We start from the raw sequence: 23,966 nt of genomic DNA on the forward strand, positions 1-23,966 counted from the left end.
GGCTATCCAATTCAAACCCTGGGCCACAGTGAAACGATTCCCCTCACTGCTGCTTATCGCACCAAAATTTCAGTTGCCCCAATACCCAAAAACATGCACCCCGAGTTCCATCAGGGGAGACGACAGGCTCGCGCCCGCACTCTTCAGAAGAAACTTCAATATGCCCGCCACGTCAGATACACTGACGCCGCCAGTTAACCGGGTCGACTGGCCATGGCTGTCAGCGTAATCGACGAAGACATGCGAGAAGTGACCACCGCGACCGTTCCTACCTCCCTCCCACTCAAGGCAGAAGAAGCGGCGATAGCGCTCGCTATCACGTCCACCCCAGCTATCACATCTCTTTCAATAATTACTGACTCGCAGGCGGCTTGCCGTAGTTTTGTCAACGGTCGCCTCTCCAGATTTGCTTATCGAATTTTAACTAATCACCCTCCTGAACAACTCCCTACAGTATCCTTGATATGGACGCCGGGGCATAATTCCCTAAGCGGGAACGAACGCGCACACGCGTCAGCCCGAGCTTTAACCCTCCGGGCCCCGCCACCGCACGAAGACCCATCCCTGGTCCCCATCCCGATCCCCCTTACCTATCGTGACATCCTTCAACATCTCCGATTGAGTCGCCGCACCCTTCCTCCGCCGCACAAATCTCTAACGAGGGAGGAAGCTGTAGGTTGGCGCATGTTGCAAACAAATACTTTCCCCCACCTCAGCCTCTTACATGCCATGTACCCTACAGTATACCCCACAAACAAATGTCCCCTGTGCACCGAAAAGGCTTCATTATATCACACCACGTGGGCATGCCCTAAGATTCAGGCTGCCCCCCACCCCCAGTTCCCAACCCAAACGCCGAGCAGTGGGAAGCTGCGCTGTCCAGCTGGGATCCGGACGACCAGCGTAATCTGGTCTCGCGGGCCCGTGCCGCAGCGACAGCTACAGGGGCCCTGGAATGAGGGCTCCTCTCGCCTCGGAAGAGCCAAACTAATTGTTTATTAAAAGTTTTTTTTCTCTCTCTCTCTGCCAGTTTTTGAGAGAGCAGGGGACCTATAAGAATCAAACGCGAAGTTGACGTTTCCTACTTCGAACTTTGTGACGCGTTCAGAGATAACGGAGCTTGTGCGGAACGCAGGCACCAAAAAAGACCGGATCGGGTGATTCAGCTCATAATTTTCCGCGGGGAGTACCCGCGAACAATATGAGCCGAAGGCCTGTGTTGCACTCGTTGCACTGAGGATGCGAACCCTCAGAACGATGGACTGCGGTTTAATCTGCGCCATTTCTCCAACAGGCGTGCTAGAGGTGTCCGAGATCGAGCAGCGGACCATGTCGAGCGCCGTGACGTACCTCCGTGACCACGTGCTCCTGTCCAGCTGGCACCAAAAGATGGACTCGTACTTCCTGCCTGTCGACTGGAGCTGGGTGCTACGACACATCCTCATCGAAAATCCCTTTGCGGTCAAACGCACACCTTGGGTACGCTTGCGACCTACTTCGAATCCACGCGTTCATGTCGAGATGAAGGAGATATGGGATCAATACTTGGAACTAGATTGAATTAATTTCAGTGGATGTTGGGAAAGTAGCGCCCAGCTCCCCGCATGGTCGCCATTTTGGCTCATATAGTGAGCAGTTTCTCCTAGACCTCTCCATTCTTGGCGAGCGAATCTAAATTCGCTAGTGACAGGAAGCTTTACAGAGATGTTTCTTGAATGCCAAGATTTTCTTATTCAGACACCGGCGAAACAAGCGCACATCTTCGCACCGCCATCTCATGCTGCGGTCATTCTTGGCTGTGTTGCAAATTGCTTGTCTTTACATACGCAAGAGCAACAATGCCATTTTAAGAGATCTGGGGAGATAAGCATTATTGAGAAGTGGATTGCTTGCACCGCGCTAAAGACGCTTATATTGGCGAGGAACGCTTTGAGTACGACGATGCTCATAGTGATCTTGGTACGACCGGTTCAGACAAGTCTTCAGAAGGCTCGACGATTTGAATGGACCGAAATGGCGATTGGCCATGGCAACTGAGGTCGGATCAGCCAATCAACTGGCGAGGTTTGGTCATCTGTATGTTAGTATTGGCAAGAGCTGCGTCGGCTCCAACAACACCGGTTTATACCCCGTTTTTTAGGAGCCGACGCAGCCGTTGCCATAGCAACCCGTAAAGGGATTAACGTCGCAAGCCGTTACAGTCTCACTCGGTCAGACTCATCCAAATGTGTGAACCTACCTCTCAAGAAAAGGGTGCCGTGCGAAGCAGCTTTTGATCTCGCTTTCCCACTTACGCAACTTCTAAAATCCGCCACGTAATATACCTAATTATTTTTCTAACGTGATAGCGTTAAGGAGCTCGTATCGTACAAAAGCCGGCGTCGGTTGCGTGACGCGAAGAACTTGATTGGTCGATAGGGTCATGATGTCACAGCCACCTAACCTTGCGCGGGAATTTCAAACAACCCACAACGTCACGCGTCGAATGAAAGTGATAAAGAACATGACGTGTAAGACGAATTAAACGGCGCCTCATGTCTCAAATGATTTCCCTTTCTAAAGTAATTCATTTTGCCTTAAAGAAAACTTTTAAAACTTTTAGGCGGGATTCGAACCCATGACCCTTCGGTTGCGAGCCTGACACGACACTGACTAGGACATGTCCGCCGCACTTCTTGCTCACTAGCAGGAAGAGCATGAGAAGCGAATGAGAAGGCTTTAAGAATGGGGCCCGATAATCTTCCAACTCAGTCGGTCAGTATATAAACGGCAGGTTGTTAGTTTTATCTATTAACTATGTCGGCCTGTATATTAATGACAGGCTGCAAAACCCCAATTGACATATGCCATCTAAAACAAAATAGTTTGATAAATAGCGAATCTCAGTTTATTAAACTACAACTTGTTCTTTTGCGTTCGTGCCGTGACGTCCGCCGCCATCGATAATGTTATTTTGTTCGAATAAATTTTTGATTTCTAGTGTTCTTTTTCCTTATATTTTCCATCTCAGAATTTTTTTTATATATATATATACCGGATATTTTACGATACTTATTTAGGAGACACCAGCTGAACAAACCAACCATATAAATGACAGGAGAAGGTGTGAGACGCATTCAACTGCTGGCTACCAACTGCGTTCAATGAAACAATTCATCTTCATCGACAGGCTAAGGTTATTTAAAACATAGCTTGCTTCACTTTTTTCTCAATTTTAAACTAGAGCAACCTGCTCGTTTGTCTACTTGTGGGCAGTACTTCTACCTCGCAAGAACATACGCTCTTCTTTCGTTAAGGTCACATATTGGCATAAACTAGAGCAGCCTGCTCGTTTGACTACTTGTAGGCAGTACTTCCACCTCTTGCGAGGTGGAAGTACTACCTACAAGTAGACATACGAGCAGGATGCCCTAGTTTAAAAATTAGGAAAAAAGAAAAAAGTGACGCAAGCTATGTATTGAATGATCTTAGCCTGTCGATGAAGATGAAGTGTTTCATTAAACGCAGTTGGTAGTCCAGCGATTGAATGCGACCCACAGGTTCTCCTCTCATCTGAATGGTTGGTTTGTTCAGCTGGTGTCTCCTAAATATGTTTCACCAACGTGCTCAACTCTTTCCCTTGATTGCTTGACAACACTTCGGGTTGCAATTCAGCGCGGTGCGTGTGCTCCTTTCTTTCGTGATCGTCTTTTGTGTGCACTGTTCTCAGCTTTAGGGAACGTTTTACAGCTTGCATACAGAAGCAGGCTGAGCGACCAGCAATTCAAACGGAAGGCGGAGCACTTCGCCGTCGAAAACGTCCTGAGAATCGAGCAGGTGGGACTTACGACGCGGCGCGAATTTTCACCGGTGCTGCAATGTCCTGTTGCGTCTCACAGTTCCTAAAGGGCGAGGCACATGCACGAGGAAAACGACCGGTCTGTAGTACGACGCGTCAGAAAGCCAAATTGAGCACGGGGAAATAGCGATGTCGTGGTTCCAGGTAGCTCGGAGATTCGTACGACGCGTTGGCCGTTTCAATTTAAACGTTTGGACTCTTTTGGTTTTTACCTGCTTATCTTTACCTAATTATCTTCGATTTTATCTTTCACGATTCATTGTTTGTCTTTTACTTTTGCCGTGTTTGTTTATATTGTTTTACCGCCTTTTCTCTACCTTCGTATTTTTACCTTATCACATTCTTCTTTTTATATATTTTACCTTTTTATCGTATCTTTATTATACCTTGAATCTTACACGGTAGCTATGCAAAATTGCCATTTAAACTGACCGGATAGAAGTTTTAATTTTAATTTTTCTTTAGTTGAGATTATTACGGCACAGGGTGGTTCCCAATTCGACCCATTCCCAATACAACCTTTCCGTTTGTACCCTCCCGTTTCAAACCGGCTCAAAACGACCTTCTCGTTTCATCCTTTCCCATTTCGCCCTATCCCGAAACAACCTTCCCGCTTCGGCCATCGTTCGTTATTAGTTGGGTCGGTTCATTTGGATTGTTCGTTAACAGTTGATTAGGTTCAAGTGTCCAGTGTCTGTTCTCCTTGCTCACCTTACCTATCCCTCTCCCTAAACAACCCCGTAAGATAAACGTTGTGTCAAAGAGGGCTCACCCGAACATTTACAGCTTCATCACCCTGATCAAACGGGATAAGGCCTTGACACGGATATCTCTGAAGCAGCTTGCAAATGGTGGTGCCCGGTGCGGACCAGGTGACAGCCGCGAACTATCACAATGGGAGTGTCGCCTTTCTGATGGCGTGATTTTCCTGGTCGACTTTCTCAACCAAGGCGATAGCATTTTGTGGTCTATGATTTTTTCCTGTGTACGCGACGGTTCTGTGTTTGAACTCGTAAGATAATGAAGTCGCAGTCATATGCCCGTCAACCCGTCTGATTTATCACTGTTCAAAATATCCCGTTCACTGTAAGGAAGTTTTAGAATAACGTACGCAAGCGCTTTGGGTAACCTAAAAACAGCGTCGTGGTATAGAACCTTCGGCAACGCTAATTTTTGCTTACTCAAAGTGCCTTACCTACGTTATTATAAGACTTCATTAAGAAGTTTTCGTAGACCGCGTTTTGCCTTCCGCTAAGCCCTCCTCAACGAAGAAGCCGCTACTGCGCCTGCGCACCGATGGTCTTGATTGTAGAGTTCTAGGTATCGTAGCGGGTTGCAAAGAGCGTCGCGAGACGGCAACAACGGTCTACGAAAACTCCCTATTATTGAACAGAGCGCGACACTGTTGGCGCGAACAAGCGATTTTATGTTTTCGCTGTTTTTCTAAAAAAAAAAAATCAAAAGACTGCCATCAATATTATTACTGTGTTTGAAAGTGCTCATCTGGGCCACTAACCTACGCGCTACAATTTGGTACATTCAAATACTGTTTAAAGGAAAATTAGAAAAATCGCCAACACCGTGTTCGTTGTAACGTTGTCGCGCAGTGTACATAGTCCGTTTCGTAGTTACACATTTTGGGGACCATCTTGAAAGAAACATTTTAAGTGGTTCAAGTAGAAATATATTTCATTGAAGCTTGTCTGAAAGTGTTGCATATTTTAAGATTACATTAACATGCAAAAATATTTCCCAGCATAACTGAATAGCTCGCATGCACGTTTGCAATAATTGCATAACATGATTTCGGGACATATTCTGAAGCAGAATTAAAAACTGCGCAAACCAGGGTTAGAACGATGGACAGTTTTCGCGAAGAGGTTGAGATGGTGCGGGCTTTATACCAACGGGTTCAAACGGGACGAGTTCAAACGTAAAGGATGTTTCAACGACGGGTTCAACTATGAAGGGTGTTTCGGGAATAGGTTGAAACGGGACGGGTTCAAACGGGGTTGTCGTTTCGGGAATGGGTCAAAACGCGACGGGTTCAAACGGGAAGGTCGTTTCGGGAATGGGTTGAAACGTGACGGGTTCAAACGGGAATGGTGGTCTACGCTATGAACACTATTATTACAGTCGTAATATTCTCTAAATATTCACGCATCCAGTTGTTTCTTTTTCTTCTTATTTTTACGTTACAGGTCAGCTATTCGAGACAATACCGGGAAGGAATGATTCAGAAAAGCACCATGATGACGCTCCTGGCCGCACTTCAATACCCGTTCGACAAGAAAGTGTGAGTTGGGAGGACATTCGATGACTCTGCGAGCGCTTGCATCCTCGCACCCGTTTCTCGCAGGTACCTGGACGCCGACACGATCGAATCCCTCATTGAAATCCCCGAGTGGATCAAGTGGACAGTGAGTTATCATTTTGGTCACGACGCGGAGACGGCAGCTCTGTTCCTTCAGATGAATAGCCCCTTCTCAGCAGTTTGCGCCATCGCCTGTCCGCCATTTCTTGGTCACGTGCTCCGATCATGTATTGAACACGAGGGCGGCTGTGTCAGCGTTTGGCGAAGACGAGAATTCAATCGTGCGCTTCGTGTCCAAGAAATGGCGATCATCAGTGTTGCATTCTCCTTGATGCTTGGTAATTTAGCAATCGACCTATTGTTATATTACCCAAACATCAAGGGGAATGCAGGGATTGGTGTTCCACCCGCCGCATGTGCCGACGTCAGCAGTACTCATTAACTTTTCTAAAGCAAATACCTAAAACAAATGGCGTCTTGCACGCGTGTTCGTCAACGCTTTATTCTGGTTATTTACTTCAAATCTTTTATACGGGGAAAGCGTGCGCGTGTGGCGCGTGGAATACCGATTCCTGCATTCTCCTTGATGCTTGGGTAATATAGCAATACGTCTATAGGTCTATTTAGTAGATTAGATATCAATACGCACCATTTTCAAGATCAGTAGACTCTCAGGTATAGATAATAAAGGTTTCTCAAAGATTTGTCGCGGTGCGACCCGCGTCGGTCATGTCTAAGCTCGCACCGCCCTCTCTTTGTCGTCGTTCCAAGCACCGTGCGTGCCTAGTTTCTTTTCCTTCCTCTCTCGCGGAGTGGTGGTCCTGTCGCGCGTGTCTACTTTACGCCGGGTTGCGGTCTCGTCGCGCGTGCCTATATAGTTTCCTCCGGCTCCTCAGGGCGGGTCTGTGTCGGGTTCTAAACAGCTTCGCTGGTCATCCACCTTCACAGAGTAGAATGGTTCATGAAATGTTGTCCTTCGCATTGATTTAACGGGCGAACAAAGTATGAAATTATTTCCTTCCTTTCATCGAAGGCCATGAAAATCGCTCAGCTGCTTGCGCAGTTTCTTTCAAGTACCGATTTCAGCAGTAAGTCTCAAGTTTCAGTTTCCACGGTTGTCAGCTTTCTCGTGTCTCATATAAGATGGCATAAAACGGTTTTACGCCCTCCAGAAATGTTAGAACAGTCAACGACTAAGCCTGAGCTTCCTTACCAGTTTATCTGAAGCTTGGTGAAGCCGCATTTTCGGATCGTAACGGTCGCCCACCGTGTCCGCTCTGAGCAACAGGGAGGAAGCGGCCACAGGAAAATTGTGAAATGAACTGCCGATACTATACGGTGCCCGGATGCGTCTCCGACATGTGTGTTTAGCGTCCTATTCCGCCCATGCATCGAAAAACGGATCCCGAAGTGTCTACCATTGACGTCACAAATGCGCCGGTGTGTTACGTTGTCGGATATCCCGATCCTTCCGAGAATCTCGTCTCCGAGGGACAATTTTTTTTTTTTTTTTTGACGCCGTAAAGGGATTAGTGGGAGACGCGTTCCGCCGCGTCTTCGGACCGTAACAACCACCCATTGCCGAGGCACCCATAAATAAATCGCGGAATGAAACTGCCGATACTCTGGGCGTAACTTACTGAAACCTGGTTTGCATATTTTCGCTTGAATGTGATCGCGTGCACTGCCTTCTCTTGTAACTGCTTACACGCCCCCCCCCCCCCTTCCCCCCCCCCCCCCCCCCCAAAAAGAAAAACAAAAAAAAAACATGGTTACACGGGCGGCAATGATCAGGCAGCGTTGAAACACTTTCGACCCGTGTATATATTTGGTGAATTGTTTACGTATCATTCTTTCCCTGTGACCTTCATATACTTTCGACGAAGTTATAAACGACATTTTCTTGTAGATAGTGCGTGGATCTGACCTTGCAAATACTGCCAAATTTTCAGTTTGGCTGCACGCTGGTCCATGGTATAGCTGATAGCTGGCGTGCCAGTTTCTTCTCTCGTAGCGAAAAATCGGCAGTCATGATTTTTAACGAGGATGAAGTTGAGAGGCTGAAGATACAGAATATTACAGTTGAGAGAGCTAGTAAATACAAGTATCTAGGAGTATGGATATGTGATGGTGCAGAATATCTCAGAGACCATGAAAAGTATATAATAGGTAAGGGCAACAGAAATGCAGCTGTAATGAAAAATAGAGCACTTTGGAATTACAACAGGTATGAGGTGGTGAGAGAGATTTGGAAAGGGGTCATGGTGCCTGGCTTGACTTTTGGAAACGCAGTGCTATGCATGAAATCCGAAGTGCATGCGAGACTAGAAATAAAACAGCGCGGAGTAGTGAGACTGGCTTTGGGGGCACATTGCAAAACGCCAAACCAGGGAGTACAAGGAGACATGGGATGGGCATCATTTGAGAGCAGGGAAGCGGTGAGCAAGGTAGAATTTGAGGATAGGTTGAGGCAAATGGACGGGGAGCAATGGGCACGAAAGGTTTTCAGCTATTTATACATGAGGAGTGTAGACACAAAGTGGAGACAGCGCACTAGGAAATTAAGAGGAAAGTTTTTGGGCTATAGCGAAGATACGGAAGAGCAAGTCTCAGTTAAGAAGAAAGTTAAGGCCACAGAAAGAGATTGGTGGCTAGAGGGAATGCAGACAAAGACGGCTCTGGAAAGCTATAGATTAAACAAAAGAGTTATTGCCACAGAAAGCATTTATGACAATTCTAGGGGAAGCTCATTGCTGTTTGAGGCAAGAACGGGTGTTCTGCGAACCAGAACATACAGAGTGAAGTACCAGGAAATTGATACAGTGTGCACTGCTTGTGGAGAGGAGGACGAGACGGCTGAACACTTGATACTCTACTGTAAAGGGCTTCACCCTATGCCTACCGAAGACAACATAGATTTAGTAAAGTCACTGGGTTTTAGAGACAGCGAAGGGAGAGTGGATTTCAAGACTGTAGAGATTACCAAGCAAAGATTAAGTGAATGGTGGCAGAAATCGAGAGAAAACTAGGTATTTTCTTATCCACTGATGGCAAGGGGGTTTCATAGCCTCACTTTCTTTGCACTGCGGAGTGAATATAGATTTCACATTTAAATATTCTAAGCTTAAATGGTAAAACAAAATGGCTAGGTGGCGTAAGCTACCGCCCGATCCAAAGGGCTCAGCCGTATTCATCCATCCATCCATCCATCGTCATAGGCGGTTACTAGGAAATCTGATTCAATCGCTCAATATCAAAGGCAAATATGTGAAGCAGCCATTAGTGGCTCTAAGTTTGTACCTTGAAGCCCCCGACAACGACTCGGGTCTTGCAGAAAGAGCGGCTGTCGGTGTCCAACTTCGGCGAGGACCTAATGGACGAAACCGAGTCCTTCCAGAGTCAGCTGGAGCGCAACCTGAACGAGCGTATCATCGAGCTATTCGAGCACCCGTACTACGAGCTGGTGATCACCAGTAGCACGCTCACCTTCCTCGCCTGTCTGTTGGGCACCGCGCTCAACGTCAGGCTCGCCCACGCCATGCGGTTCGAGCGCATCCTCGTGCTCCAGGGAACCTACATTGCCCTGTTCGGCGCCGAAATAACCTGCATGGCAAGCTCTTCTGAATCTCTCCAGCATGCTACAATAAGCGACTTTTTTGTTTTTGTTTTTGTTATCGGATGTAATTAGTTAAGCCAGGACGTTGATAATGCGAGAACGCGCAACCGTTCAGTTTGTACACCTGAGCTGTCTGAAAGCACGTCACGTGAATGAATACCTTTAAAATGCGTGTTTTCGTTGTCGGAAAGGATTACCTGACCTTGATGAACTTCTAGAGATTGTAGAGTGAGAAAAGGTAAGATCGCACATCAGACTACTACTACTCAATTACACGAGAAATAACAGAATCGGGTATACCCATATTTAGGCATTCGGTTCCATGCCCAGGCCGATTTGTTTGATTGTGAGAGAAACGTGTACTTGCAGCAAAGTAAAGGAAGGAAAAACGGAAGTTGGTGTGTTTATACAATCATATGGAACGTAATCGTGAATTTTTAGTATTGTAAACCGGATATATAAATATTTCTACGAAGAAGAGAAAAGCTTTCTAGTATAAGGGCACCGGGAAGATGTGAGAGGTCTTTACCGTGAAACGACGTTTCTAGAAATGTCAACGATTATATGATATGCAACCTTCTCAATGATTGACTTATCATCACCCTTTGTAATAATTAACACTATTTCACGTAATAATAAAGTGTTACACGTATCAAAAAGTAGGGTGACTCGTTATCTATGTCTGCACTATCTGTCTCTTGATTTCTCTGGACCCATTGCAACTGGGTGGTGTTCGTCGGTGACTACAGCATAGCTCCTTCTCATTGGCTGTAGGTAACGGCGTACGGCCACCGCTTCGTCCGCCTGGACAACTACAACAAGCTAGACTTGATTGTGGTGGCCATGTGCATCTTCCAGTTCGTCGTTCAGCTAGCCATGTACCTGACGAACCTTGAAGTGGCCTACCAGACGGCGCTGGCGGGCACCTTCATTTTGGTCATGGCCGTCAGGCTTGTGCATGCCGTAAAGTACTTAGAGGTGGGTTGGTGTCATCGTTGTGTCGACAAAGCGCAATGCCATCTATGCTTCATAGAGGGAGCGCAGCGGGCGCTATATAATTCTAGCCAAGCAGAGCTGGGAACGTATGTAACCTGACTGCGTGCCCATCGCTTCGCTGCGCCCTCTCAAAGGTCACATAAAACTAACACAGAATTTGATTCGTTACGGTGGATTGTAGCGTCCTCTGCAGTCCATCGTTACAGGTGAAACGGAGCATACCAGACGCAAGACCCCGGCGCTTTTCTACCAATTTCAGAGCAGCGTCGTGTGACCAGGAGTCGTGTCTGGTTACTGGCTGTTGTACCAGATAACACAGAAAAACATTTAGGAGTGTGAAATAGTAATCAGCAGTGCTGCGCGCACTCGGTGACTTGTACGACGTGCTGACGAAGAATATCCTGAATGCGCTGTGTAAGAGGTATTTGCTGGCGTGATTCAGTCTACTATGCTGCTGTCGGGTACCGAGATTTGTGTTCAGGACCACGAGGTTTTAGAGCTTCTCTCCACATAACTTCAAACATCTTGCTACAAAATAAGTTACATCATGTAAGGGTGTCGCGCGAGTTGATGGGTTAAAGTCAGGATTATATTGAGCAGCACAGAATTAGGGCAGTTGGAAAACTGAAGTTCCAGGAGAGCAGCAAGAGCACTCCCGAACGATGGTAATGGGCAGTAATTCGACAATATACTCTCTCAAGAAAAAAGGGTGTCAAAAGGTGTATCCTTACACTCTTTGTCCAATATAATACACCCGAAAATTTCAATTCGACGTACAGCGCCCTACAGCCGAACAGAGGCCCCACATTTTACGAGGGGCTTGATAGCCATGTGGTACAACTTATTAAAATAGCTAAGGTACGTATCAAAGACCACATAAAAAAAAACACTGAGGTTTTATAGTAGGGCCGAGAAAACCCCGATTATTTTTCTTGTTGTCAGTAAAACGTACATTAGCTAATTTAATAAGTTGTACCACACGGCTATCAAGCCTCTCGTAAAATTTCGGGCCGTCTGTTTGGCTGTAGAGCGCTGTACGTCGAATTGAAGTTTTGGGGTGTATTATATGGGACAAAGGGTGTAACGATACACCTTTTGACACCCTTTTTTCTTGAGAGTGTACCACCCCATGCAGAGATCAAAGCAAGATCTTTCACGTGCTCGTTTGGCATCGCAGTCACCGGGACTGACTGCGATTGTCATTCTTTAAAGTACTTGAGTCGCGGTCAGCATGGCTCCAGTGTTTCACGCGAACTTCGAGGGTGTTTAGCTAGAGGTTTTAGTGAGCGAGAGATATACTCTTAGATATCTGTGATGCATAAAGACAACAAGAAATTGATATTATTTTAGTAAGTTCATCTCATTCGAAAGCGATCGACATTGCGCTTTATTAGTTACGCAGTCTCTGTAGAAAATGGGACACACGCCCGTTTGAGTTTGAAAATGTATGTCAATTGAAGCGGAATTCCGTTTACTTTTCTACTTGAACTGGTTTAAGGAAGATCAGTAAATGGTGTCCTGGGCGTGCTGCTGGGGTAGCACGTGCGAAAGTACATCTCGGGGTACACGTAATAGACAATCGAATCATTTAGGAGTGCTTGATCGGCGCATTGGAATATTGGCAAAGTCCGTTCCACACTTGCTCAGTAACGTTTGCTTTTTGTCCTGTCTGGATTTGATACAAAAATCCGACTCTCCCTTTTTATGCGCTTTCCAGCTATTACAGAGGGCGCTCCGGCTCTACAGGGTGTCCCAAATTAAAATTTACACGGTCTTTTTTACCGCAAAAATAAACTAGGCGTCGCCGAATGCTCATTCTCCGCCCAAAGGTAGAGCTAGGGGTCACAATCAGATGCCAAAGTTTCAGCCCGATCCGATAACTTAATCAAAAGTTATAAGTGATTTTCTGAAATTTTTAATGGGAAAATGGCGGCCGACGGCGTTTTCAAACACATGGGGCTCTATGGCACCAGAAACCGAAAACGGGCGAAAATGGGCTCCATTTTCCCATTGAAATTTTCAGAAAATCATTTATAACTTTTGACTGAGTTATCGGATCGGGATGAAACTTTGCCATCTGGTTGTGACCTCTAGCACTACCCTTGGGCGGAGAATGAGCGTTCGGCGATGCCTAGTTTATTTTTGCGGTGAAAAAGACCGTGTAAATTTCCTTTTGTGACAGCCTGTAGAACATCGAATTCGCGTTTGTTGCGCCCCCTGGCGCATCGACAGAGGCCGATATGTGACAATTTAAGAAGGGCAAAGTATATCCGAAACTGGGGAGATCAAAATGGGGACACACTTCTTTTTAAGCAATGGAATGCTTTATAACCGAACCGCCCAATCCCAGAACTTCGTCCGTCTGTCAGGCAATCTCAGATCTCAGCACAGCCGGTTTTGGTGTCGTTGGATGTCATGTTGTTGTGCAACGTGACGTCACGTAACGTGATCACGTTGCGCGATGTCAGTCCACCTGACATCACGGTGTTACGTAGGTGACGCCACGTGGAGCTACGACTTGACACAATAACATCACGTGCCATTTAACATCTTCTAAGCAAATTTTAACGATCGCGCCTTAAATACTGCATTCCTTGCATTACAACACATAAGTGACATATAACTAATTATGTTTCTTGAAAAATTCGTGTCGACTACGTCACCAACAACGTTTTTTTCTAATATTAGGTTACATCAGAAGGAATTGCTCTCTTGCTCTCGTTTCATTAAAACTTATCTTCATAAAACATCAAATGGTACTAGACTTGCTTCAGTCTGGAACCAGCTGATGTCGCACTTGCATCTGCAGTAGAATTCATCCAAAAACTATCTATCACCACACCGCTCTATTGACTACATGAAGGCATCCCTATCATTCTCTAACCTTCCCCTCGTAAAAAAGTATCTCACCTATGTTTGTTTTACAGAATTTATCACTCTAATTCAATACTTCCCCAAGTACTGTTTTCTGATTCATCCTACATATCGTGACGCACCAATCATCAACTGAATGTTAGGAAGCATGATGTAAGGCGCAAAAAACATCGCACACAAGGAAGAAGACACACACAGGCGAGTGTGTTTGTCCTCTCACTTGTGTTCATTGTATTTTGCGCCTTCATCATGCTTACTAACGTTCACGAACTAGCCCAATAACAAGTTCTGCTAGAAATTAAAAGTTATGATCCCCCTTGCAGTACATCTACTTCTAATGCCTCCTTCTTACCCCAAACTTCCATTGATTGGAATGGCCTTCCCGCAGTCATAGTTAAAATTACTAACACCGCTGATTTTGGAAATGCAACTACTAGGTTGCTAAAGTTATGTTTCGTATGTACTAATTCTGTATTTTGACTTTTTATTGTTCTTACTTTTATGTTTATGTTACAGTGTCCACTCATCTCTGTATTGCCTTCGGGCCCTGAAAGAAAAATAAATTAAATTAAATTATAGGAGTTTGAAGATAAAGGTTACTACCAATTTATCCGTGTTCTTTGATTTCAGGCTTTTGATAAGAATGAAGAACCACCACCATGCTTGTTCTCTTGTTTGTATTGTTTTTATTGCCAGAGTTGCATATACACTATTGTGTTTAACTTACACTAACCACCACCAGTCATTAAATTCCTCATCAAGGTTCACAAAGTTTTGAAAAGAAAGGAATCGAGAATGCATTTCTTCTTTGAACGTGAGGGGCTGCTGCTGATGTGCTGGTAACCGTTCGGAGGTGCCCCGCAGCTGGTCCAGAACTGGCTGCTGAACTTGCTGCACAAGTACCTGGACAAGACCATCTACGCGGCGTACGAGACCGGCCTCGCCATCATCACGGGCGAAGAGGAGGTGCAGCAAAACGTCTGGAAGTACGTGCGCTCTCCCCAGCTGGCGCTGGATACGCGCAGCCGCGCCACCAACAATCGGCTCCTGGTGCTCCGCAAACTGGTGGAGATTCAGTCCCGGTTCCCTGGCATTGCGGTGGCCTTCAAAAGTCGCCAGGCCGGGCAGACGATCCTCAACGACGTCTCGGTGCACCTGTCCGACATTCAGCGCGACGGCTTCTTCAGCGAAGAACAGCACCGCGACCTGCACCAGATGCTCAAGGACCAGATGATGGGCATCATCTGCGCGCCCAACAGCCTGCCTGCCAGCTACAAGCCCATCGCTGTGCTCCGCGTCATTCCGTGGATCGCGACCGACAGCGTGCGCCAGTTCATTGCGGTACGTGATCTAAGGACGGTGGTCAGCATGGACTAGACCGACACGCTGTTTACAAACAAGGTCGCGTTTGCCCACACCAGGGGGGTGGAAGCGTTGTACATGAAGAAAGGGGGGGGGGGGGGGGGAGGAGAGAGCCAACTGTGGATGCGCACCGGGCGCGTTTGTCAATGGCTCTCGGGGGAGGGGGGAGTGGGGAGAAAAGTTGGGAGTTAGGGGGGAGATAGCCAGGTGTGGGTACTGCGCGTGCGCAAAAACCAAATTCGCGTGAAGAGTCAGCACATGCGCAGTGCCGTCGAGAGCGCCACCGCAGCTGCGTGACGTCGGGGCAGCGCGCAGCCGGGGGAGGTTGGCCATGAGCTTACCGCAGATGATGATGCCGATGAATTCACGCTGAGTAACGAAAACGTATTGGGAGGGTTGGGGAAAGGGGAGGGGGGGGGAGGGGGCAATGGCAGCCCATAGGTCACCGTAGTTAACAGAAGAGGTGCTCAACAATCAATGTCTCTAATAGTTAAGTTTCTGTATTGAGGAGCCTCGGCTTCTGTAGTTGACGGCCATTGCCATTGCCATGGCCATTGCCTTGTTTTCAGTGGATATGCCTTTATTTAGCTCTGCTCTTTGGTTAGACGAAAATAAGCTATTCGGGGTGCTCTCCCTTAGCTTTGCTATATTGAGGAATAACACAGGAAACATTCCTGGGACTGTGATCGCCACCTGAGCTACTTAGTTGCGAAAAAAGGATTGTTAGGTGAAATTATTTTGCCAAAATTGAAAGCTGGATAATGTCAACGCACACCGCTCCAAGCAAGGAACAAAGTTAGCCTACTGTTTGTCATATGCGTAGCTGCACCCCTTGCTTTGGCACTAGAAGGTGCAATGATGGTTGGCATTACTGCGTGATTTGAGATGGCCAATCGACCTTACCCGTAGTCAGACAAGCTGGAAGCGACATCTGCAATGGCTCAAATGAAATTAAGCAAAATATTGAAAAATAATGGCCAAACCATCCTTCCTCTCTTTTCCTTTCTGTCTGATGTGAGTGCTGTCAAGAGATATTTAGGTAAAAGGTTTCTGGAAACTGGTAATCATCACCCGCTTGGGATACCACGTCAAAGGCAGCAGCACTTCTTTGGCAGATGGCGTAGTTCTGTTTTTGAATTTTGGTTGCGACATCGAGCACCGGTGTTTCCGTCTATGCTTTTTTTTTTTTTTTGTCGCACGCGCGGCGTTGCAACTGAAAACCTCAGACAAATTTGCTCTTGCTCATTTCCCGCTCTGCTTTGTTCTCCACAGATGCAGCTGCGGCCGGTAGCCTTCGCTGCCCAAGAAGTTATCGTGGAGAGGGGCTGCGAAACTCCCATAATTGTCACCTACTCGGGCATTATCAAGGTAAGCCTATAGTACCCTTGTAGGCACTCGTGATCTTTGCTATACCTCATTCAGTAAAAGCCGAGTGAAGCCGGAGATATGAGCGCGAGCGTGCTTTTGGCAGTGCTTCCATCATGTACAAACACCTGTGCACATCAGGCGCCATCACACTGAAATCATGGATTTACCTTACTCCCACTTCCAATAAAACGGTGTACAGCTGAAGTGAAAATGCCGCAAGATAGGTCAGCACCGTAGTAGAGGCTAGTCATACACTACGTATGACACGATCGTGCTTCAAGAGCCTGATATTTTTACATTCTAAAGTTGATCACAAAACACGAACTTTATACCAGACCGACCAAGGGGTAACATAAAAAAAAAAAAAAAAAACGCGTAGGAAAGAGGCGATGACAAGGCAGCCGAGTGCGCGCCGTCACTGATTGAGGTCAGGAGGAAACCAACCACATGGGCGCATTTAGGGGGTAAACCTACACACGAAGTATGCAAGGAGCAGATGAACTTGCAAGTCGTAGAGCCCAGATTTCTTCAAGTTCCCAAGGCGTCTTCGTTCGACGGACCCCGTCGTTGCTTCACAGATCGAGGGCGACGTGGAATACCGGGAAGACGGCGCGCTGCCCAACTCCTCGTCGACGCTGTTCTTCTTCAGCGACGAATACTTCGAGGACTACATGGGGGCTCCGGTCACCCTAGGCGCCTTGGGCCTGATCAGCGACGAGCCGTCCGTCACGCGTGTTACCACTGAAACGGCCGTCAACGTGAGTGCCCGGCACGCGTAGCTACCTCGGCCAACACGATGCCAGAATTGCTTCGTCACCTACTGTAGGTCAGCGTGGGACATTCATTGGACACGAGTACTGGGTCAGCGTTCGGTTAGAACTCTTATACAATCAGAGGGGACACCAGTTGCAGCCGAACGGTGACGTAGTACTCGTGCCGAATCTGTGTCCGATGCTGGCCTCCGGCACGTGACGAAATAAATCTAACAATATAGGCCTTGTTAGCTATTTAGTGTTGCCTCGGCTCACCCTGCTCGTGGAGAGGGGGAAAGGGGACATCTGGTAAATGTTTGTTGGTCGGCACGTTTGCTATACAGCGGGTGCTAAATAAATCTAATCCGCTTGAAATAAATTTAAAAAAATAAAGACGTTTACAAATCTATGTAACGCCAAATTAGAGCTCAGTTCTTGATGAGGAGGAGGGCAGTGTACGGAGGGGAGGGTGTGCCCTTCCTCCTCCGTACCCTCTCATCCTCCCCTCCTTCTCTGCTTCTCGACCTCTCCTCTTTTCATCCACTTCCTCCTCCCCTCCTCCTCCTCTTCTCCCCTCCTCCTCCTCCTCCATTCCCTTCCTCCTCCTCTCCTCCCCCTCCTGCGTGCCCTCCCATCCTACTCCTCCTCCTCCGTACCCTCCCCTCCTCCCACAGTTTCCCCGCTAAATTTAGCGGAAAAATTGATGCCACGTGACCTCAACAGCAATTCAATTCCCCGCTAAATTTAGCGTGGAATTGAATTGGTGTTGTGGTCACGTGAAGTCAATTTTCCCGCTAAAATTAGCGGAGGATTGAATTGCTGTTGAGGTCACGTGACGTCAATTTTACCGCTAAATCTAGCTGAGAAACTGAATTTGTTCATAGGTGACATGACAGCAAGTCATGTGACGTCATTTTCCTCTCTAGATTTAGCGGGAAATCGGTTTGGTGTTGAGGTCACGTGACGTCAATTTCCCCGCTAAATTTAGTGCGGTTACGCCGACGCTGCAAAATACGGAAACAAACGCCTAAGAACTGCGTTCTCAAAAAAAAAAAGAAAAAAACAACAACAACAACAAACAAACAAACAGTTTTGCAAGTTTTAATGTTGTAATCTGTCGTGAAAGTACGGCTAAGATGTGCATTTGTTTTATGAACGTATTGAAGGAAAAGATTTTCTTAATCAAATGTTAGTCAATGTTTAATCAAACATGTTTAATCAAATATCTATGTCAAAAAAGGCATAGATATAAGACCCAACAATGTGAGAGCTTTGTCAGGTATATCTATTTGTTTTGTATTAGTACGGACATTTTCAAGTAACCGAAAAAGCGTTGGTGTGGGTCATTCGGGCATTTTACTGGAAAAAATAGGGAACCAGAGCAAGATTGGATTAATTTTCTCCACTCTCTTTTTTATATTTTTGTTAAATAATTCGTTCAAATGGCCCACAACAACGTTTTAATTTCACCATTGGCAACACATCTAACTTCATTAGATGTTCGTGTTTGAAAAAAGGAAGTGAGCCCTTTTACGCTGATTTTTCTACACACTTCTTTTTTTTTTTTTAGACAGGATACTTTTCCACTTAAGCACCGTACATTACGGATTTCAATTCCCTTATGACACCGCATCAATCAGTTTTGTGAAAGGTGTCTTTTTTTTTTTTTCTTCGTTTGTTTGCTAAAATTACGATCTATTTGTAGGTCGTTAGACGGCGCTTGATCCGGACGCCAAGACGTCCCCATTAACGGCGGCCCTTTGACGCATCGTCGAGTGAAGCCTAATTTGGTATGGTTTGGTCTTTGCACTTTTCCAGGCGTACATCATCCCGAGAAGCCGCGTGACCGAAGCCATCAGACTATTCAAGGAGCCTCCGAGTTTTTTGTACCAGATCTGGTACTATATTGCCAATATATTCGGCGTTCTCATTCTACAATCGCAACCAAAATATCAGGTAGGCACATCGATACTTGGGCTATAAAAAGTCAAAAAAAGAAAACACGCTTTAGACATAAGTATATTGTAATTGGACTTAAAACAACAAGCTAGCTGGTGGCTATTTTTGAAGACCGGTGCCCTTCTTTGTGTTCCTAAAATAATAGGTAAACGGTAGGAATAATCTTCTGTCGTATGTGGCATATAATAAGGTTTTGTTAAAGGGGCACTGAAGACATTTTAAAACTATTCGTTAACAACCTTCTTTATCCTGTACTCGCTGAGAGGGTCTAAACGGCAGGGCGACTCCTTCGAATGCCCGGCCACCGACATGCGTTCTTTGCCTTCCTCCGTGCTTGTGATTCGACAATAATCGCCAGCGCGTATACCACCGGAGGAGTTTCCACAGGTAGTATAATTACTGGGCTTGTTTTATTAATTGCTATCGCTGTGATGTCTGACACGCAAGCATCACTGTCGGAAACTCTGGAAGAATGTCATAAGCAAAAACATATTGCCAAATGCAAAATAAAAACAAAAAATCCCTTTGGGGTGTATTTAAGGTGCAGCCGTAGCTATCGTGTCACTTTGCAACGTTCCTTAAAATTTTATTTGTGTTCTACGGACGACCATAACGTTAATTTCGAGTAAAAGAAATTAACAAAACTATGCATTAAGGGTGAGGTATTACTTTTATCAATGGTCGTTGTTTTATTGCGTATATTATAATACACTCGTGATGCTAAATTAGTGATTTATTCGAAATGTATCGTTCCGGCTTCCACTCAATGGTATGTGCACTGTGTCTACGATTCTGGACTTACGAATAGTAAAACATCAGCTGCACATGTGAACATATATCGAGGTAAGCATTTCTACTTATTAGAACATAAATATTTTTTTATTTGGCGTTTCACCGTACTCTGTGGTAAAGTATAATACCCCTCTCAGACGGACAGCCTAAGCTCCTTTAGTAGAAAGGGCAATCCCCTAAAAAGGAAAAGGAATTCGTGTCACACGGAACCGCAAGTGCTCCTTCCCCTAAGGCGTCCTATTGTGTGAAAAGAGCTCTGTAGCGTCCTTTAGTACAAAGGAAATACTCTCGAAACTAGGCGCTAACAGCATTGGAGACGAGCTTGGTCATAATCCTGTCTCCCTGCAGTTAGGACTTCGAAGAACTGACTTAAGCATGTGTTTTTTTCAGGCTTTGGCTGATGGTATTGTACTTACGAAAGCCTTTGGTTTGTCAGTTAGAATCTTAACTGAGTCAGAGAAGATATGTGTATTCTCCCTCGTCACGCGTCTCTTAGATTGACCAGTTCGCCCGCACGCTCCGCTTTCTTCATTCGGGTATTGCTAATATAAAGCATTGGTTAACCTTAGGTACAAACACTGTGCTGACTTTAATTATGGGAAGATAGTCTTTAAATAATTTCTAGGTTTTGGTAAGTGGACATTACTTTCGTACGCAGTAAATTAGCGTTATCTCGTGGTTGCTAGTGTCTGGCATTCACGAAAAAATTCTTGCAGGTGTTTTTTTTTTTTTTTTACTAGCTATGATTCGAAATTTTCGTGTTTTTTTTAAGTAGTAATATAAACTTGTAATGCTTTAAACCAGTATAAAAAAATTAAAATTATATTTTTTAGTGTTGATGATTTAACTTTATGTGGTCAGCCCTCAAAGCAATCAATATCGGTGGAAAATAGAATTTCGCCGGCCATGTTACAGTTTTGGCAGAATATATCTTCAGCGGAAATTATATTTCTTGAAAACTAGCTTTAAGGCGTCGTGCGTCAGGGGTATAACTGTATATGCTCCGCTTGCGGAGTAGCGTATCGCAACGGCCTCCCCATTTTTTACTTGGAAGTATTGCGAGAGAACCAAACGTCGCTCTTGCAGGGGAAGCGCGACGGGCGTCGAGCCCGTGTCGTGGTACATCTATCAAATCTCCCAGAAGCGTGCGGGCGCGAGCAGCGCGGGCTTAGCCACTGTGGCCGTGGTGTCGCCTGCTAGCTCACTTCCGCTTTGAAATTGAACTCGCGTTATAAAAATAACGTAATTACCCATATATACATGGCGCGCACAATGGTCCGAAGGTCCAAGAAGCTTCCATATTGTCATATCTCAAAGCAAGACCTACATTTCACGAGCACAAAACGAAACAGATGTCCCGCCCCAAGCCCAGTGCTTCTTCAAGGTGGCTTTTCCGCCCACACAAAATTTACCATTGACGCATGAGAGGTGAAAGCCATTCTCCGTTAATGCTGAGTAGGCTGCAAAAGGAAAAGGAAGGCGGTACTTTGACTCTGGTTACTAGGCTCGTTCGATTTACTTGCACCGGTACAGGTAAATCGAACGAGCCTACTCTCATGGAGCGCGGTTTTTGAACGAAAATCTAAATGACGCTTCAAATGACGGGTGGCGGGCTGAAGAAGGTGACTGAAGTGTGGAAACAGCTTGCACATTAAACGATTACACATGGAGACGGGACACACAGAAAGTTGACTACCAACTATTCTTTAGTATTTCACCTTTTTTCATCCTTCGTTCTAGTCTTCTTTTACATTCACTCGACCGATACATATTTATGAGATTTGACAAATTGAATTCACTTTACGCACCCATTGGTCAAACGAGTACACCAAAGAAAAAGAAGCAAAACGTGAGAAAAATAAGTAAATGAAATAAGTAAACTACGAACAGAAGGCGTCACCATTCGTTTGCACTACAGGGCGTTGCGCCTCCGCCCATTGTAGATATTGTTGTGAAGCTTTCTCCAAAGACTGAATACCGAAACCGACTATCAAATTGTATAAACACGTAGTGGTCGAGTGGACGAGGAAAAAAACTAGGCCGGTGGATGAGGAAGACGAAATACTAAATAATGGTTAATAGTCAGCTTTGCGTGTGTGTCTCGTCCCGTATCTATGTGTAATAGTTTAGTGTTCAAGCTGTTTCCCCACCATCAGTGACCGTGTACCAACTAGCTAATCTCAAAGCGGTGAAGGTGTGTAAGAGGGGGGGGGGGGGGGGTACCATTTTTCCGCGGGAGTTCCACAACTGAGCTAATCTAGTAACGTAGTGAGCAGCTTTCCCACCGAACACACATTGCGTCAGCTTTCGTCACTTCCTTCCCAGACATGGCCCATGGAAAAGATCAAGCTTCGGCTGCAATCCTTTCTTCTCCCGGACCTGTTGAGTGCGCACGATTTCCTTCGGAGCCCCGACGTGGAAGACATCCTCCTTGTGCAGGGCACGCTGGTAGACGTGAACAGCGGCGACCTGTACGTGGCGCCCGCCTACATTCCGCGCACCGTCAAGAGGTTCATCTTCCCGGTAAGACCAGCGAACCGAGAAATACCATAAAGTACAGCAATGAAACAGGGTACAAAAAAAAAAAAACGTATATCCTAGAAGTCAAGTTTATTAGTTACAGGATATTTTCGCAAAGGTGCAAACGCTCAAATTCGCAATGAATGTGTCGACTCTGACAATCAACAGCAATTGTTGACAGCCTATTCTATGCAGTAATTGTCCTGAAAAAAAAGAAGAAATTTTAATGTATCAGTTTATACGCGAAATGGCTTGTCATACATCTCGCAGAAAGTATAAGGAAGAAAGAGTACGAGACAAAGACGGGGCACACTCTTGAAAGAACGTGCCCGTCTGTGTCTCGTTTTTCTTTCTTTCTTATTCATTCTACTTTAAGTATACTTCACGCTCGTTACGAATGTAATTCCTTATCATTTTCCGCTCTAAAAACGAGTGTTCGCTTGATAAATATAATCTAGCCTTCCTAGCTAGTTTCCACAGCCGGTGGGGTTGTGACGACATCCTGTGGTGACGTTGCAAACTTTGAATACTCTAAACGCTCCAAATCGTCCAAATCAGTGCGCGTACCAAGGCACTAATGTTAGCGCATTAAAAGAAATAATAATGAAGAAGAAACCGGCATTGACACTTTTGCTGTTCAGCTGTGACCGTCTCCGACTCCTGATAATGACATGCTACAGGGGGGTCCATATCACATGAGCGAATGACGTTTTAGCGAACAGCGACATTTAAGCCAATCGACGTTTTAGCGAATACCGGGGGCGCGCGTTTACCCATACCCGCGCTGCGCTTACGCCGCTTCGCGGCGACAGTCTGCGGCGGTTCATTACAAAATGTGAACCCACCTGGCCCACCCAAAAACGCCGCTTTGCGGCGTCCGACTATTCGCTAAAGTGTCATTCGGTGAAACGTGGGCGTTCGCTAAAACGCCATTCGATCAAGTAAGTGCCTCCCGCCACAAGGAAACCAGGGAAATGAGCAGTGGTATAGCTCCCCGACGGGCTGGTGCACTTCGCAGGGTGAATTTGCAAGTCGGCCTAGACCCGTGATTGTGGTGGTGGCCAACAAGCAGTACAAGCTGCCTCTCGAGTTCGACTGGCTCAAGAAGGTTCCCTCCGAGGACGAGCGAAGCGCCGAGATGGAGGCCAGCCGACAGGTGAGCCCGGGCAACCCAGCATTCTAAACCTCGGGCTGTTTCTCGGGAAAACCTGAACAGACAAGAATCAGATCATAGAGGGCAAGACAGCAGTTGCCTTCGTAGTTCGGCACACCACCCCCAAAAGTGGAACAGTGTGGCTTGTCAAAAACACAAAGTTCGAACAAATGCGACATACCCCCGGTATGTCGAGTGATCGTAACAAAGTCGGAAGCGAAACTACTTGTTTTACCTTATCGCCTGAGTTCTAGAACTTCGGAATTAAAAACAACGCGAAAAGACGAGGACCAGACAAAGAAGTGACACGGACGTAGCGCAACCGAGACACGAAAACATTACGTGTCTCGGTTGGTTCGTGGGCATCTAATTTCGTTGCCAATGTCTCACGTGTACACAAGTTTCCACGTGGCCGTCAGGTA

General features: G+C 46.1%; 1 pseudogene; it reads left to right on the forward strand.

Annotated features, from left to right (window-relative positions):
- Positions 1 to 1,257: 1,257 nt before the first annotated feature.
- On the forward strand, positions 1,258 to 23,574 carry LOC121048447 (annotated as a pseudogene).
- The last annotated feature ends 392 nt before the right edge of the window (positions 23,575 to 23,966 follow it).

The sequence above is a fragment of the Ixodes scapularis genome, unplaced genomic scaffold (genome assembly GCF_016920785.2).
Source record: "Ixodes scapularis isolate PalLabHiFi unplaced genomic scaffold, ASM1692078v2 PGA_scaffold0__279_contigs__length_252992795, whole genome shotgun sequence".
Classification (NCBI taxonomy): domain Eukaryota; kingdom Metazoa; phylum Arthropoda; class Arachnida; order Ixodida; family Ixodidae; genus Ixodes; species Ixodes scapularis.